The sequence below is a fragment of the Malurus melanocephalus genome, unplaced genomic scaffold, assembly GCF_030028575.1.
Source record: "Malurus melanocephalus ecotype Western Australia unplaced genomic scaffold, MMel_1.1 scaffold_389, whole genome shotgun sequence".
Classification (NCBI taxonomy): domain Eukaryota; kingdom Metazoa; phylum Chordata; class Aves; order Passeriformes; family Maluridae; genus Malurus; species Malurus melanocephalus.
Genome location: NW_026623621.1, coordinates 428,528 through 444,208, shown reverse-complemented (window position 1 = coordinate 444,208; position 15,681 = coordinate 428,528).

The window sequence follows — 15,681 nt, the reverse complement described above, 5'->3', positions numbered from 1 at the left end:
CCCCCCCCCAAAAAAAAAAAACCCAAAAAAATACCACCCTAAAAATTGCAACTTAATGAAAGTCATTATTTCTGGCTTTTAAAGCTTGGATTCTGAGAACTATAAATACATTGAGCAGTTGAGGTCCTGCTTAGGAAAGCAACAGGAATTAAAATGCCTGAGTAAGTGACAGACATTAAGCATCCTTTTGCTCCTAGGCCTAAAATGTGGTTACAAGGGATTTCCAGGCTTATTCTGGGAAACTATTTCTTTAGTTATTCTGAAGTRTTACATTTTGTTCTGGTTGAGGATKCATCAGTGAAATYAGAAGGGACAACYTGCCCTTTCCAYRATAAATTAAACCCTAATGTCCTTTGTGAAGTGGTAGAGAAGGATAGTGTGGGATTTAGCAAGGTTGGGTTTATTTCATATTCATTCTCAAATTCTTTATATATTTATGAGCAAATCATCTTATCAGTATGAGCCTTTACTGCCTCAAATATAAAAATACTTCCTTTCTCTGCAATCCTTTGTGTCTCTTGTTCGTTCAGCTTGTAAATTTTCTCTGTGTAAATGCAGGGTGCAGCACCATTAACAGGACTTCCCATATTAGATGTCAATTCTAACACTGCTGCAACAATAACTGCAGCCAGCTCACATTAAATCACCATATATTTGGTGTGGAAATGACAGTTTCAGTGGAATTAGGTGAGAAATTTATCCAGGAGTCTTTAACAGTCATTTAGACAAAATGCCCTTTTATGTGAAGCGATTGTTGGAAGGATTAAGATCGGGAGGCTAATCTTTCCTAACGGSTAACTCATTGTTTTCTCATGATTCCAAAATTCTTTGGTAGGAGACACTGCCTGGACAGCTCACCATTAGCAGTTTTGGAAAGGAAAGKTAACCGCAGAACAGTCAGAGCTGGATATCTTGCAAAACTCGCTCAAATACTGATTTCCTTCTGAGTCTTTCTTCTAAAAGATGCCAGACACATTCCTATCCATGTCCAACAGCTCTGTTTTCTGAGGCAGGAAAGCTCACACACACACACATATCCGAGCAAAGACAAACTCAGAAGAGGCTCAACTTAAAGGCTCTGCCAAAGAACACGTATGCTGGAAAATATATYGATTAAATAACTTGTTTTCTTATCACAGGCTGAGAACGCTCGTCCTTTGTGAGAAAGGGTTCTGCTCAGAGGGGAGGCTAACATCAAAGTTAATATTGATTAATGAGAMATKTTAATGATTTTTTTTTCCTTTTGTTTCTGAAATGGGAGTTCATTCCAACAAATTTTGGGAAATACGAGAATTGTGCTGCTACGCCCTCCCAGGAGGAGAAATACTTTCTGTCAGAGAACTGGTGGAAAGCAAAGAGGGAAGGTGCTGTGAATACTTTTTGACTTAAATCCCAGTGTCTGGAATTTAAAATGAAATCTCTTGGTGTTCAGCTAATACATACCCAGTTCAAATCTGCTTTCAAACACTGTCTTTAAATTTTGTTCTGAAATCCAGCTGTGGAACAAGTTAAACAAAACCTTTTTATTTCCAACAGATTTCTCCTCAGTCCTTCTGAAACAAGTTTGTGGTTCAGTTTTGTGTCCATCAGGCACCCTGATCCATCCACATTTCCTCTGGGACACAAAACTTGCCATTGGGTGTTTTTTTGGCTGTGAACTCAGGGGACCCCAGTCTTGCCAGAGTCAATCTTTTGTCATGAAGATGCAAGCATTATAGTCAAATAGAGAGAAATCTGTGGTTTTGGGGGGGAGGTAAATATTTCATTTAATTAGGGTCTGATGACTTCAGGGTACCTTGTGCTCAAGGATGACCCAGCATAGAAGCTGTTCACCTTTTCACGTGATCAATTCAAACCAATGCATTTAGGAGCAGGTTTTCCCAAACAGATTTGCCTTTGCACATAAAATCTGCCCCAAAAAATCTGCTGTTTGATGATGTCTGAGGGGAGCAGCACATAAATGAAGCAGGGATAGACTAGGGAAGGGCAGTCTTGGAAAACTGCCAGGCTACAGAACTGTGGGATGACATTTCTCAGTCATTCTCTGAATTTTCATATTCTTCCATCCTGTTAGAAGTGAAAGTCTTATTACTTGGAAATTGTTGGTCAGGCTTCCAGATCCTAAACAATTATTCTAAAAGGGCTTTCTTGGGTTATTTACAGCACAGCTGAAATTAGAAATCAATGGCTCTAAAAGTGTCATTGTTGGTATCTGGTTCAGGAGAGTCTTTTTTCTCTCTGATTTTTTTTTTTTTTTCTTCTCTCTGTTGTTGGGGAGTTTCAGCCTCAAAGGCACAGCCAGGGAGCTGAGATTTAAATGGGGTAATTTCTGGCTCAAGAACCATTAGCTGTACTGAACTTTCCACCAAATAGAATCCTCCATCTAGGCACAGATTTATATTGGTAGGATCAGAGCCTCYAGCACATAAATTCTTTCGAGGCCAGTACAGCCTATATTTATGCTTTTAAAGTATCTCACTAAAAAGGGCCTCAGAGCCACATTATATTGGAATTTAATGTTATTTTTAAATCAATGTGTTCCTGAATCTTTCATGCCATTTTACCCAACCCCAGGCATTACTGTTGGTAGAAAAACAACAATTTATTTTTACTGGCCAAATCATTCCTGACACCTTTCAATGAAGCAGTGACCAGAGACTGAGAAAATGCAGCAGCAAAAAGTGTTTGAAGCTTCAACTAGGAAGTCCAAATTTGGAGGAACGGATTCTGTGCCATACAAATTTGGTTACTGCAAGTTTGGGGCTGAACTGTATCATTATATTTTATGGTACTATAAAATGAAAAACAGTTTTTAACGAATCCAGTCCGAGCTGTCCCTTTTGGCTYGTCAAGTCCAAGCGTGCTGTGCACAGGATATAATTAGCTTGATGCATGAAATAGTGAAATAAATGGYCTTTTAATGAAGATCAGGGTGCCCAAAGAAAAGAGTAGCCAAACCAAAAAGAAAAAGGCAATAGAACAGGAAGTCAAATAAAATTTCTTCTTTCAAATGACTTTTTGGCGCCTTTTTCCTCATTTTGTCTCTGGATATTTTTTCTTTTCTTTCCCCTCCTTTTTCCTTGATTGTTCATAGCTTCCAGGAAGGCAAACATTCTACAGACACAAACTTCCCTGGGTAGGTGAACTTCCCATCTTGTCCCAAATTGCTGCCATTTCCTGTGTTCCTTCAAAAGAAGCAGCCTTGCCAGCTCTGCCCTGACCCACTGACTGAATTGTTCAGCACCCTGAATTGTTTGGAGAGGATCCTCATGGGCCAAGTGGGCTCCAGGCTGAGCAGGATGAGCCTCAAAAAATGGTCAGGACACCCTGAGCTGCCCCCTCTCCCCTGTGCAGTAGTGCCATTCCATTTTCTGCTTCCTTTTCCCTTGGAAGTGAGAAAACTTTTCTGGGTTCTGCTGACTTCTGGTTCTTTCTGTCCAAGAAAGTGCAAGTTCAGTCCTGAACTTCACAGGCTGTTTCCTCAGGATCTGTCATTTTGAGAGGAACTTGCCTGGTTTTAAGTGACTTCAGTTCTTAAGTGCACATAATTTTTGAAGAGCATAAGTCTCATGCTGACTGCACACATCCTGTGGAGGTTCCTACTGAAAGGCCTTTCTCCTCTCACAGTGCACTGGAAAAGGAAATGAATCACAAAACACAAGTCTGCATGAGCTGGGCAGAGTGCAAGTGTCTCCTTATCTTTGTTCTAAGAAACTCCTGGCTCTGAGTTCCAGATCATTTGAGCTTGTGGCATCATTTCCACTTTCCATCCTTTCCTCCAGTTTGAGCTTTGGACATTTATGCTGTTCCATGGAGCTAAAAGTCCTGGGTGAGCCAGGAGAAGGTCTTCTCCAGCCCACAGGGTCACAGGGTCTGATTCTCACTTAGTCAGACACGCAAAACAACAGCACCGAAAGCTCACAACAGAGGCAAAGGCTGGAGGTTAAAAGAACTGTCTGCCTGTTTCACAAAAATCCAAAAGCAGTTGTGCAACTGCAAACACATTAAAGTGTGAGTCAGCCCAGCCTTTGGAGGGAAAACACATCCCATGGTGGACAGATACAGTGAGTAGATGGATCACACGGCCCACTGCCAGCCCACACTGCTGCTATTTTAGGTCTCTTAGGTTATAAAAACACCTATTCAAACCAACTTCTGTCCCATGAAGTGAGGTGCAACTTCCCTGTACATTGGGGTTTCACCCCAGACGTCATTATTTCTCCTGCTACACTCACAGRTTTTTACTCTTCTGTGACTCAGCTCCCATTATTCTTAACACTGCCTTCTTTTCCTCTTTTGAGYTTCCTCTTCCTCCCTGCTCACACCTCCTCAAGCCCAGTGTTTGAAGTTACTCTCTCATTACTTTCCCACCCGTTGGTATCCTTCTCACCAGTCAAACAAGATATTTAGGAGCTATGTTGCTTTCCTCTCATCTGATCCCACACTCCATGTTTTTTTTTATTTCGGCTTTGTGCCAGTATTGGTACTCAAATATTCATGTTATTAACTGGTCTAGTCTATGTCCATATTTATGCTAGTTTTTTTCCAGTTCAATCACTATCCTTACTTACTGAGTTTGATGAACTCTTCTCTTGTTTTTCTGAGGAGTGTCTCTGTTAGATGCTCCTTTCCTTAACACATTTGTGYAAAATCCATCCTGGTGGAAGCTCAGCTGCTAAAGACCTGCTTTTCTCACTGGGAAAGTGCAGGTAAACAAAGCCACTGATGAGAGGTTGCTTTAGAGGCAGAATTTGACTGATCACCTTCCACAAACAGGTGAAGTCAGCATCCCCTCGCTCACCTTGTTACAGAGCTGTAAACCTTGTGCACCTTGTGACAACACCCACAGCAGCCAGTTTGTGGGAGAAATACAATTTCAGCTCTAAAATTTTACACAGTGCAGTTATGAACTGTGAAACGATGGCAGCTTTCCATGCAGAAACAGCTGGACTTGTCTGCAGATGAAGCAAGCCATGTATTTTACATCTATACTTGTATTATCTACTATAAGGTAAGGATTTCTGGAAAATGGATCAGTGACTGCATTAATACACAAAAGCATGCTGCTATCCTCACAGTAAGTGTCATAGAAAGTCATGAAATTATCACACGTATCCCATGATCCATTTTGCATGCAGATTTTCAAAGCCAGCTTGGCATGTTTTCTTGGAAAATGTGAGGTTTCAGGTGAACGAGCCATTACGTTGTTAAAATATTGCCTTTTCACAGAGCGGGATTAAATGCACCTTGGATGCCAATCAGCTCACTCAGTGAAGAGAAAGTACAGAGCAAGCTCTTGGAGTGTTAAAAAGCTCCTTAGCTGCTCTCCACCTTCCTGCTTTCCTTAAGCAGCCAGCCTGGCTTTTTTCTCCTTGCAAAAACACTCGGGTGTGTGCAGTGTGTGGCTTGAGMAAAGCAGCTTGCAGCAGAAGCCTCTCTTCCCTGGGAGCAGGACTCAACTCAGCAGAGACAGAAATGAAAAATGAAAGGTTAATATTTTGGCTYCAAAGTCCTTCTGGCAGACTTGAGATTATCTTAGGATGTGTCAAGAAAAGCTTTTGGGACAGACCCCAGAGCCAAAGCATTTCTGAGGTGACGAGCGGTTTTTGGGAAACTCAGCTGTGCTGTGTCCAGATTGAGACAGGAGGATCTGATAGTTCACTTTGTGAGAGATCACTCTCTTTGCAGGGATGGAAGGAGTTAATTCAGTCCTCCATTCCCTTCATATAAGAGCAATGAGCAAATCCTTCTCAAAGGATTTCTCCCCAGCAAGACAATTCTCATTTCAGCCTAAACATGTTTAAGATGTTTTTGTGTTTGTGTTATTGAGCTCTAATTGCTTTCAGTGAAATCACTCCCGGTGGAAAATCAATGAAACTTTTGTCACTTACTTCAGCTGCACTGAGATTTCTCACAAGTGAGAGCTTAGGTGTCAGCCTGCCTCTTCAGAAAGGCCTGGGAAACCACTGACATGAGGACATGTGTTCATCAGTCAAACCTCAAAGTTGGCTTCATTCAAGAAAAAATTATTCTCCCTTCCCCACAGGGCAAATCAGGAGTTCCTCGCTGAAATCTGTGGGGTAAATATAGTATAACTGAAGAGAAAGTCTGTCTAAAAACCAGCCTTTAAACTGTATTCTGTTTTTATAGACATTAGCTGGGATCTGGAATGTGCTAGAGACAAAGTCTCTGCAGCTGAGAAGTTGCACTTAAAATGTGAAGAGAGAGCTTGGTAATATGGGAGATAAAACTGGAAAAAAAGCAAATTAAACATTGTCACACATTTAGGTATGTAACTCACCTGTGAATCCTCTGCTGGTCTGTCGTCAAGGCTGGTTTGCCTTTCTTCCAGCCCTCTCATGTACCATAGGTTAAAAACACACACCTGAAATGTAGGAGAGTGAATCCAAGATTTGAAAAAAAAATTCCTCCTCCGGCTGATCTTTCCCTTTATCCCATGATCTGATGGATATGTGATTGTGCACAGAAAATGACAGGACTCCAGTGGGGTGCATCTCTTCAATAACTTAGCGGTTATCTGATCTCCAGCCTCAGGTGGGCTGGRGGGCAGATTCTCTGCAAGGACACACAAATCATGCCCTGAAGTCCATGATTTTGCATTGTCTGAACACCCCTTTCACTTTGGACCACAGGCAGGAGTGGGAGAGGAATGGCTGAAAAGGGAATCCCATGAGGTTCACGCATATCTCCAGGTATCTTAGCTCTRCCAACTCTTGGCAGTTTTTCCTAGACTTTCCAGCAGAAAATCAAGCACCTGCTATGTCAGATGGCAGCTGAGAAGTTTGGAGCATCTCAGCAGAGCCTGTGTGCCAAATTCAGGARCCTCATTGTCCAGACTGTTTCCCAAGGCCTATCTGGAATTCAATTCTGTCATTTTCCTGAGGTGCTGCTCTGAGTTCAGACTTGCAGAGAGGTAGAGCTCAGATTCAGATGGAACTCTGCTGCACCACCACCCCTTCCAGTGCTGTGGTCCAGAGGTGTCCAGAACCCAGATGTTCAAGATTCACACTTCTTCAAGCCAGTTTTGGTCTGCCCAGCACTGTGTGAGCTAATTGTATTTCTTTCACTAAAAAACATTCCTTCCACTGGCTAATCAGGGTGGGGATAGCTTCATCTGTTGATTAAGGAGAAATCTTTGATTAATTGATCCTTTGTGGATGGAATCAGGGCAATAGCAACTCAGTTGYTGAGGGAACACACAAGATTCAGGCTCCAAGCTGGCTACCTCCCACTTCTRCTACACCCTTGACACTCAGCCTGTGTGAGCCTTCTTTCACCCCCAGACTTTGGCAACAGAGCAATGGAAAACAGAACATTTTCAGCATGTAGGAGTGTTTACTCTTGTCATGACACAATTTGGGATTTTCCATTTGAGCTTGAAAAACAAACCCTAAACAGAATTTATTAGGAAAATAGTAGCTATGAGGTAAACTTGCATTGATGGACGCCAAGAGGTCAAACAGACGACACATGGCATTTTGGTTGAATATTCCGTGTGTTCCTAGAAGCAGYGTGAAAACTGTCTCACAAAGTATTKGCTGGAACATTATAGCRACTRGGGAATAGGGCGAGTCCWGAAAGTTCCTGAAAGCAAAGCCTTATTCTGCTCAGTTTTTACAGAGGCTTTTTTTTCCTGCACCAAACCTGAGCTCTGCACATGCCAGGGGATGCAGACACCGGCGTGGCCACATCACCAGCAGGACAGGCTGGTGCTGCAAACATCCCTGCTCCAGCCTGGGTGGAGAATAACTCTGATTYTTCCCATGCTGCTCCCAAATTAAGCAGTCATAGTTCCTCCCAAAAGCAGCCCTAACCATCCTGCCAAAGTGAGAGATTCACAGTCCCTTCTGGTGAAAGTGCTCTGCTCTCATTAACAGGGGCAGAAATGCACTCAGCCAGAAAGAGGGGAAGCAAAACTGATGGTGAAAGCTGAATATGAGGCAGAGGAGGGTAACCATCCTTCCTTGCTTCAAGTGAAGCCTATATCTCAGAATCATAGAGTTGTTAAGGTAAAAAAAGACCTCTAAGATCGAGTCCAACCATTATWCTGTTAACTGATTGTTGCCCTCACTAATTATGAACCTGTATGAGGAACATCCATCACCTTTACGTCATACTCATTTCAATTCCTGCCTTCTTTTAACTCCTGGGGTTCTGTTTTTAGGAAGAATTTTCACATATCCTGAGATTCACAATGAATATCACCAATCAGACTATTCTTTTATTCAGGCAGCAGCTGGAGGYTGGTTAAGTCCTGCATTGTCAGAGCTCTGCATACCAAAATCTTGCTCTTGCTCATCTACAGAATGCCTTGGCAACATCTGAATAGAAATATCAAATTTAAAAAATTCATACATAACACTATATTTTAATAGTTATTCTGGTTTAATATGTTCCAAGAACTCTTGGTGCATAATTTACATTTATTCGTTGTGTCCCCTTTCTTCCTATACTCCTTAAGGTTTCAGTGTTAATAATGCCATTTCCAGGTCTGCATTTCCAAAACTTATTCTCCCTGGTTTACACTGCAGTACAGAGTTTGTGCTTCAGTACACAGATGAATAAAATGTACTGAGATTATGAGAGAGGAATTTGAGGAAAGTCATCAACTGAGACAAACTGGGCAAATTATCATCTCTATTATCACTAGAGCACCTCAAAGAAAATAAAGCTTGAATGTTGTGTAGAACTATTTTGCAGAGAGTGAAAACACTCCAAAATTCCCTCTCCTTTYAGGAAACAGGGAAAATACTCATAAAGACTCATGCTCTTCATAGAYTGTAGGTTGAAATCCAGTGATTTAGGAGAACTCACATATCAGGATTAGTTTTGCTAGTTTTCATGGCTGTGATAACCACACTGAAATGAGCATGTTCCAACAGATCTCTTCTAAGCTGAAAATCCTGCATRACACTGAGGTGTTTACAGGAGCGTTTGGAAGGTGTCACCCTGTGATTCAACATTTTTCTGTGTATCTCGTATATGAGCTTCAAATTCACATGTTTTATGAGGCGTAATTCACAATGCTGTAAAACAGGAAAATCAGTAACACCACAGAGAAGGAGAAAGGTGGGGAAGATGTTTCAAATGTTGGAAAACATTTCCAGCTGCATCTGAGTGACCTTGGATGGTAAAGCCACGACTCTTTGAGCACATTTCCATGAACTGGGCTGTAAGTAGATGACCAAGTGTAAACACCATGGGCCACAGCATGGTGGCTGAMTGGGAATGTTCTGGTGTAACAAATAACCCCAGCTGCCTTGATTGACCTCTCATGTTATCACAGGTAAGAATATTTACCCAGAGTCAGAGGTGAAATGAAGCCATTCCCTGACTCTCTCTGCGTGCTTTAATTATCAAATCACAAAGCTCAAGTTTGAAAAATAGGAGTTTGGAGAATTTATAGTCTTTGTTTTTCTTTGGGTGGGTTTTTTTTTCTGCAACATTTGTGGTAACTAAAGAWGCCCAGTAAGATTCTGAAATTGAAATCCTGTTAGGATCAGAGGTATTTGAGCATCCAGACTTCAAAAGAACACAGGTGTCTTGGTGTGTTTATATGCAAAATTTAGGTGTACTGAATCCTCTAGCTGTAASCATAAAGTTTTCCCCTAAACATTTTGACTGTTGTTGTCACCTACATTTTAAACAACAGCCTTTCTACCAACTAATTCAAACTGGTAGAGGTGACCCATTTATCTGAGCAGAAGTCCAGTGCCAAGCTTGTTCTCAGAGCACTTGGAATGTAGAGATACAGCTGGGTTCCCCTGGTACTCCAGAGGCTGGAAGATAATTTTTACAAGAAAATTAAAGGTTTAAATCCTGRGCTCTGGTAACTTTTTACAGAAAGGTTTGTCACCCAATTGACATGTAAAGATCTGCAGGCTTTGGATGAAGACTGAATTGAGATGCTTCAGCCACTGGGCTGTAGCTATCCCACGTTTCAGGAGGTACAAGATTGCAAATAAGGACCCATATTTAGCTTGCCCTCGGGGTTAGTTAGGATGACCCCCTATATTTTGACTGGTCCACACCCTTTCTTAACTGATCTGTGAAGCACATGGGCCACACCTCTAAATCACAGGTCTGGACCTCTCTTTAGCAGCTAAGATTCTAAGGCAGGTCCTTTAGTGTCTGATCTTTTTCAATCTAAATCTTTTATTAGTTCTAGCTCTGAACCTCCAAATACACCTGAACATTTGATAATTAGAGTCAGGGAAAATCTTATTCCATCCCTGTGAAGAGCTGCATCTTTACCTCTGCAAGATCAACAGAGAATAAATGCCTGGTTGAGGCATTTGTCAGTGGCAGAATCTGACAGCCAGGTGTTAGAMATTTGTCATGGGAACTCAGTTTTAACTACAGATGTCAATTTTGAACAACTAGGTCTAATCACTGCTGACGTAGGGTAGCATAGAGCTCTAGGACTGAGATGAATAGGATRGAAGAATCCAGTCCTCTTTGATGCATGGGAATAGAGAGCTTCCAGCAGAGCCCAAATCCTGCCTTGGGCACCCTGGCCAGATCTGACTGGTGTGTGGAGGATTCCTGACAATCCCACAGCAGATCCCAACAAAAACACAAATGGAGGTCAAGGCAGTTCCCCACCCTCCYATTCTTTGATGCTGCCCCCCTCCCCATTCCCCCACACCAATCCTTGATGCAAATGGGTCAAGACTCACTCTCCATATGGGGCAATGAATGCTATTTTTAATTTTTGAAAGTTAAACCATCTCTGAAGCTGGATTAGTGGTGGAAGATCCCCCTAAACTGCAGGCACGTAAACKGAGGGTGGACAGCTGCTCTGACGTTCCTGGCTGGGAACCCARCCCCTAAAGGCACTGGATGCACATACATGGCTTCTTGGCTGCCCCTTTTGTGCCCATCTGTCACGGTGGCACACTGCCTGCTCACAAGTTGGTCAGATCTTTGCCCTTGGGTAACACACCAGGCAAGGATGGATGTTTTAGGACAGACTGAACGTGGGGGCAAGAGATCCCTTCCCCAGGAAAGGCCTTCTCCTGCTCTGCCTGAACCTTGCAGCATGGTGTGGTGGTACATCCTCGCCCTCCAGTACACCTCCAGGTTTCATTACTGCCCTCTTAATTACTAAGGGAGCCAAGGAGAAGGAAAGGAGCCTGGAAAGCTCTGGCTGTCAACAATGAGCCAGGCTGTATTACAGAAGATACCCAAAATACATGCAGTCACCAATGAGGACATCAACGTGATGGTCCCACCCACCGCAACTCTGCACAACAGGCAACAGGACCAGGGCACAAATCAAATTTCAAAGGATTGCACACATCTGAGCCCAAGATRCCACTGGTACACTTGCCTCAAGAASAGAGCCAAGGGACAYGACCCCTCCTGATCTTTGGTAGGGTACACGGTGCCCTTTCATATGGGAGCGTGACATGAGTGACGATGCCAGGGAAAAGTGGGGATTTTCTTATGTTCCTTTCAGATATATCCATTTCCCTTTTTATAAAATGGGAGAACCCCCTTAATTTGAAGTCTGACATTTTCATGAGCTACTCTTTCCCCTTGCCCAAAGATATTTTTTCCCAGAAGCAAAGATCTTGAGTCTGTAAGACAAGAGATGTTTGCCTTGATGCTGAAGAGGGCATGCAGTGATCTGCCTTGTATTTTCAGTAACACTCAGAGACCTCTGCTGAGATTGAAGCCCTGGTCGCTCTTCAGGACAGCTTCTGTCCTGGGGAGCATGAAATACAAACAAATCTTATAAAAGAAGGCAAAATAATAATATTATCCTGCAGTTGACTACCAAGACTTGGATAAAATGGTTTATCTGTGCTCACAAAGAAAAGTTTTATTTTGGTAAAGCCACTGAGATATCAATGAGGTAAATCTTCTCTTGTTAGAATCATCTCATATACATTTGCACATTTTCAGGTTGGTAAAAATGCTGCTTTTGCTGCACTTCTCTCTAAACTTTTCCCATCACCTCATGACTATATTTCAGGTTGATTTGCTTAATTCAGCAAAAGCTCAAGGAAAASAAAACTGTTTTGATGTCACCTGGGAAGCTGTCATCAGGGAGACAATCCCCCAGATCCAAGATCCTGCCTCAGGAGAGCAGGACCCTGTTGGATTCAACGCATGGTGCCAGTGAGGRTCCCACCAACCCATCACCTACTCCACCTCCCAGCAAATCTGCACCTCCTTCTGTGCTGCAAAGAACCTTCCCAGCCCTGTGTGAGCCCAAATGACCGCAGCGGGTCGGTCAGTGCACTCCTGGCAGCCCTTCAGAGGCCATTCCTGCTCGATGATGCACATGTCCCCAAGGGTAGGGCTTGGAAGGGTAACTGAAGGGCTGGATCCCACTGAAATCCTATAGTCTCCCTGTCCCCCCAGGCTTCCACATAAATTGGGAATAACAGGAAATCTCTAGCTCAGAGGAGGGCTGTGAGGCACTCGGATGCTGATGTAATTCATCTATTTATGTCCTTCAGGTGGACGGGTCTGATGGATGACCCGCCACAGCCCTCTTGCAGTCCAAAGCAGCCTCCAGCCCGAGCACTCCTTGCTGGAACACTCTGGCCCCGATCCCATCACTAACAGCTATTTAGAGTGTGCCTGGGGACTCTGTGGTGGAGCCTCCAGYGCTCTGTCACCAGCACGACACAGCATTTTAATGAAAGCCCACAGCTTTCTCCCCTCGCTGTGAACTCGTGTTTCTGGGATTGTGTGCAGGGTGCTGCCCCACAGACCTCAGCCCCARGAGCCACGAGTGGACAACGTGTGCAGTTTCTGACCCTGGGCCATTTCCCTCACTCTAATTAGCTCTGACAAGCCCAGTTTCTCCTTACACATTGAGCTCACGTGTTCTCATATGAGGAAATTTTATTCCAGCTGCCATTGTATAATCAGAAGTATTATGGGTTTTGTTCTTTCTTGCCAGATAGTGTTTTTTCTCTAATTGGATCCATAAGAATGCCCTTACCTCTGAGATGAGTCAGCCTTTTGCCAAGTCTAATGTCTGCAGAGGGGACCTAAGCTCATTTATACCTTACAAAGTTGTGCTTTTAATCCAGCACAATGATTTTATCATTGTGTTCTTTGGATGAGTGATACGAGGTGGAAGCCACCTAAGTGACCTCATAACTCATAAGTATTTAATGACACAAACTCCTCTTCCTAGAAAAATCTTCCTTCAGTGTCGTGTCTGCTGGCTGTGCTTTGTCAAATGCTGGTCCTAAAAGGTGGCTAAACACCAGTGGGTGGACACCTTGCTGCTAAAACAACGAGAGAAATGCTTTTTTGTGTACAGGCTGGAGGGATTTAACTGTAGGTGAAATGTCTTGGTGTCCAGCACGTGCCAAGTTTAGCTGGTTGTGCTCAGAGTGCATTTCGTATGTATCTATATCTATATATCTAGTTATAAAGATATAGAAAGATTATTGAGGTGCAAACATCCTCAACTTCTCACAAAATGTGCCAGGTAACTCACAATAGATCTGACCCAGCTTCTCAGACTTTCAGTGTCCTTAGGTACAAGAAATATTTGTGTAAAGGACTCATCCTTTCTTGTGATAACTCTTATCATGAGGTGAAATCCAATTCATTGTCCCCACATCCAAAACCCCACAGAAGTCCCCAGATTTCAGCCTCACTCACAGACACCAGCTGAGGCAGGGCTGGAGGATCTCACTTTTGCACTTAGGACTACAGGGAGTTTCCTATTCATTCTGTGGAGCAAAGTCAAGARCACAGATACTTCTTTTTCAGAATGCCTCCTTGCTTGTTAAATCATATTTCTGTTGGCAACTGAGGGCTTTTGACTTCTCTGAGCAGCAAGTTCTTTCCAGAAGGAAGTTTATATCTGGACTGGCTAGTTAGTTGCCACACAAAGATCACTTCTTTATTAAGAATAGGTAGAATGTGGTCAAAAACAAAAATACAAAGGAAGTTGGTCCTTTTTGGGCAGGAAATCATGGAAATTCAGCTGAGTGAAGTCACTGAAACGCTGCTGCTTACRGAAAGGCACAACACAAAGCTGCAATGTGATGCTGCCAGGTAATTGCCAGGGCTGAAATCACTCCTGAACCAAAGATCTGAGGGAATCTGAGGGCTGCCAGTGATGTCTGAACCCCTTCTTAAAGATTTAAATGCCAAACAGACCTAGCAAGGCTTTTTGAGTTAAAATAAGTTTGAGAAACTCTACCCTCCAGAACAGCTGAGTGCAGCGATGCTACAGCTTCAGGCTCACAGGGATGACACGGAAAAAAAGGGGGAAAACACAGGGATWTGTCCAGGATGTCTGCCTTACACAATCCCTTCCAGAAGAAAGGCCAAGATTTCTAACTTCTTGGACCTACTCACGCAAAAACTTGCCAAAGCTTTTCATTCTCTGTACTGTGAACAGGAATAAGGTAATGGTAACGGGAGGTGAAATTCAATTAGGTGGAACAAAAGGGACCTTTTATGGATTTTCCATCATAAATCCTTTACTCAGATTTTTTTTTTTTTTTTTTTTTTTTTTTTTTTTGGGGGGGGGGTATCATACTGTTTAAAGAAATGAGGCATAACTTATAAACCAGTAATGGTGATTAAATAAACATAAATCAGCACTTAGTGAAAAGCTGGTGCAAATGCAACAGCAGCACAATCTGCCAATGTCCTTTTGCCAGGGAGACGGCTTAAAAGCAATGAGTAAAAAACTGCTTTWATTTAGGCATCATCAAGGCACCAGATGGATGCCAAATGGCATTTGGGATTTTAAATCACMGTCTATGCACTAAGTCTAATGAATCTCAAGCAAGAGACCACTTTCATTCCTTAGAATCTCTACACCTAATGATGGATGTTGACTTCCATCTTTTCCTGTCCCAGTGTGATGAGGAATTACAAGGCAAAAATCTGGGCTTTGTCCATTGGTGCTGAGAGGATGGACTGAAATCCTACTGATGCCAGGGCAGCTGCTGTCAATGCAGACCCTGAATGCTCTCTTCATTATATTATTTTGAATTTTTCCCTGGCTCATCTCAAAACCTTTTAACTATGTAAAWATTGCCATACTGATGTTTTTTATGCCACTGTATGAATCAATGGTGCTTCTACATCACAAAATCTGTTCTCCCCCTCCCCTCAAAAAAGCCCAAATAATAAAATGAGGATAGTGAGCATGCAGTATCACTGTTTTCCTTCCTTTCCTTATCCTGGGTTACAGGTCCAGAATGAACAGGGTCATGATTCCACWAAAAGCTTCTGGCAGGTGACCCAGTTTTACCTGGCTGTGTGTCCACAGGCAGTGTGGGGTGTCTAAAGGCTTTGGGGTGGCCAGCAGTGGTGAGTTTTCTGCCCTCTCCATGACCAGGCCCCTCCAGGACCAAGCAGGAGGGTGACACTACCATGTCCTACATCCCARCATCCAGCTCCACATTACTCCAAGACAATGATTCTTCTCCACTTCTCCAAGAAAATTTTATCAGAGCCATGGCCTCTATGCCCCACTCTGGAGCCTCCTTGGGTTACAGATCCTCCACTGCAGCYCCAGACAAAGAAATGGTTCATTGCTCAGCACATTTTGCACAAACAAAACCCACCACATCCCCTGGATCTACAGTCAGGCATGGAGGTGAGGTGAACACTGGATTTGTTTCTTCACATGGTGGAGGAGCTGCAGCCATAGTCCCCAAGAGG